A 3610-nucleotide genomic window follows, 5' to 3' on the forward strand; every position below is an offset into this window, starting at 1 on the left:
GGGGGAAGGGGAGCATGGCGTCTCTCTGAGCTCACTTCCTCTTCCTCCCGTCATTCTGTTCTGTTTACTCTTCCCACCTATGTTTTAACCTATCAGGGCCAAGCAGTTTCTTTATTGCTTAACCAATGAAATCAACAGATTGATATATGACACTCCCACATCAGCTAACAATTCCAGGAACGGGTCACATCTAATCAAGTTGTTGGCCAAAGGAGCCCCATGGGAACTCCCTAACAACTCAGGCTGCCAATTGGTTGCTCTCCACAAATTGATGGTAAGACCATATTGCTTAAGACACTTACATAACTCAGTAGACATGAAGAAATCAAGCTGTTGCCAACCCAGAGCCTTCATTCCTACTGACTAGCAGTGTTCATTGTGCTGAAGGTACTTGGTATGCTGTTAACAGAGGCTACATTTTCATTTCCCAGCGGCACAGACCCAAATAACCACACAGAAACTATATTAATTAAAACATTGTTTGACTGGTGGCTCAGGCAAATTTCTAGCTAGCTCTTATATCTTAAATTAATCAATTTTTATTAATCTGTGTATCTCTATGAGGCTGTGGCTTACCAGTAAGGTTCTGGCATCTTTCTCTTTTGGCAGCAACATGGTATCTCTCTCACGCCTCCTTCTTTCCTCCTCTATGTCTACTTGAATTTCCAGTCTTGCTATATTCTGCCTTGCCATAAGCCAAAGCAGATTCTTTATTAATAAATGGCAATAAAACATATTCGTAGCACACAGAGGGGAATCCCATATCAGCATGCTACCCACGTAGAAAAATTCATACCAACCCAGCTACAAAATCTTTGATCTACAATGGTAATTTGCATGCATGTTGTACTAGTACAATAGTGACATAAAGCTTGTGGGATGAATCAATTAATGGTAATAAATACAGAGGCCCACATCTGTACTTTGTGCCAAGAGTGAGAGACCTTGGAACATCCCAAATGGCATATCTCCGTCAATTCCCTCCCCTTACGCCTCATGGAGCTTGTGAAAGAGGAGGCAGAAAGACCGTCGGAGTCAGAGGGTCTTGGAGCACATGAAGACGACAAGGCCCTCTAACTCAACATTATCAATGTCCATATGAACTCACAGAAATTGAAAATGAAAAATTAGTTTTATTTAATGGAGTCTCACAAAGCACTCAAACCAATTTTAAGGCCAGGCCCTATGGCCAGCAGTAGATGCCCAACACAAAATGAACTCAATGGCATTTTTGAGTTTTTTTTCTCATAATGTATTGTTTGCACATTCTTCCTTTCTTTATTTTTTCTTACCCCACAGGTCTTTGCTTATGTATTATGGTTTCTGACTTTGCGCTTTTAAGGGATTTCTGTGCAGGGCAATGCATATGTCTCTATGTCTATATACATTTCTTGTGCCTTTTCTTTGGCTTTCCATTTTTCTGTTTGCTTATTTGTTTTGCCTTATATTTTTTTGTTTTATTTCATTATTATTTTTTCTTTTTTAAGTACTTGTTTGTTTCCTAGTGAGAAAGAACATGAAAAGACATGTGGTAAGGTAGAGAGGATCTGGAAGGATATGGAGGAGGGTAATTATAATCAGAACATGTTGTATGAAAAAAATTATTTTCAAATAAAAATTTAAAATAAAACATACAAAGAAGGTCGTAAATAAAGACAGTCTAAACATGTTCAAAAGATAAATAACTCAAAAATACTCATTTTTTCCTAGACATTAAGAAAATAAAAATCCAAAGAACTTTGAGATTTCATCCTACTCCAGTCAGAATGTCAAGGTTCAACAAAACAACCAAAAACAAATGCTGAAAGGGGTGTAAAAAAAAAAGAGAGTGCTCTTTCACTGTTGGTGGGACTGCCAGCTGGTGCAGCTACTATGGAAATAAATGTGGAGAATTCTAGAAAAACTAAAAATTAATCTTTCATATTATCCACTCCTAGTGAACACCCAAAGCACTTTACATCCCCCGCAGATGCTTGCTCAGCCATGCTCATTGCTGCTTTATTCACAATAGCTAGGAAATGGAATCAATTGAGGAATGGATGAAGGAAATGTAGTACATATATACTATGGAATACTGCATAGCTGTAAATAAAAATGAAGTCATTGCCTTCGCAGGTAAATGGGCAGAACTAGAAAAACACAATTCTGAGTGAAGTGACCCAGATGCAGAAAGACAAACATCACATGTTCTCTTTCATTATTTAAGTATAGTCCTTATGCCTCATCAAAGAAGCTTTTTGTTTGTCACATATGAGACCAGTACAGAAAACTGCAACAACAACAAAAAAACAGAGTTGTGAATCCTTGTTTTAGTAGATGCAACTGCCAACAACCTCCACACCTAAAGGCTCAGGGATACTGTAGAAGAGGGGGTGGAAAGACTGTAAAATTCAGAGGACTAGGGGATTTGCTGTGAGATTACATCTCTTAGTAATGTCAGAAGCTTCACCTATAAAGTCTTGCCAACATCACTCTCTATACAGTAGCTGAACAAGAACAAGAATAATAAACATTTCAGTAGAGACCATTAAGCCTTAATTCTAGACTAAGAATAACAGGCAACTAAGGAATGCTGATAATTTTGTTAAATATTTATCTCCAGGGAAGAGCACTGAAATCATACATATAAGTAATATTATACAGACTTAGCAGGTAATATTTAAAAATACATATGTATATTCAAGTACATATGCGTGTGTAACAACAGTTAATGAAAAAAGAGGTCATGAATTCGAAAGAGATAAGGAGGGGTATATGGGAAGATTTGGAGGAAAGAAGGAAAAGAGAAATGATATAATTATATTATAATCTCAAAAATAAAATAAAAAAGAATGAGGCCCAATTAATAAAAACTCAGGGACTGAAATTGGGGTTCAACCTGAAAATCTGAAAAGCAAAACAGCTAGTCACTGGCTGTTACCTCGACCTCAGTCAGAAAAAATGATGCTGCCTCCAGGAATTGCAGAATGAGACTGTATCTAAGAGCTGTTTCCTCCCATTATTCAATTCACTCAAGTACTGAAATTAACAGTATGCACCACAAGGATTAAAGTAATGTACCACCTTGCTTCTATGGCAACCAATGTGGCTACTGGGATTAAAGGTGTATGTCATTGTAAGGCTGGCCAATATGGGTGTTTTACTTTCCCAATCCCCAAGCAAACTTTATTTATTGAAATACAAATGAAATGCCACTACAAAGTATAGACAAGTTAAACACCTTAAATTGCACAGCAAAATAATAAACCTTGATAATTCTATTATACATTGTTTCAAAATGTATAATTGTGCCAATTAGAGTAATGGAAACATCCGAATGTCATATTTATTGATATACTAGCTTTTAGGTTTTTTATTTCATTCTACTATTTTTGTATATGTGTCTATGTACAATGTGTATATGAAACATGTGAGCTATTGTGTAAGCATGCGTGGGTGGATGAAGGCGTAAGTCACAAACAATCCCACACCAGTTTGGAATTATGATTAATAGAATGGTTATTTATTTAAGGGTTTTTGTTAGTTTGAGACAGTGTGTCTCTATGTAGTTTTTGAAGACATGAAAATGGAACTAGATCAGGTTGGTCTAAAACTCACAGAGATCTTTCTG

Source organism: Microtus ochrogaster, chromosome 8 (genome assembly GCF_000317375.1).
Source record: "Microtus ochrogaster isolate Prairie Vole_2 chromosome 8, MicOch1.0, whole genome shotgun sequence".
NCBI lineage: Eukaryota > Metazoa > Chordata > Mammalia > Rodentia > Cricetidae > Microtus > Microtus ochrogaster.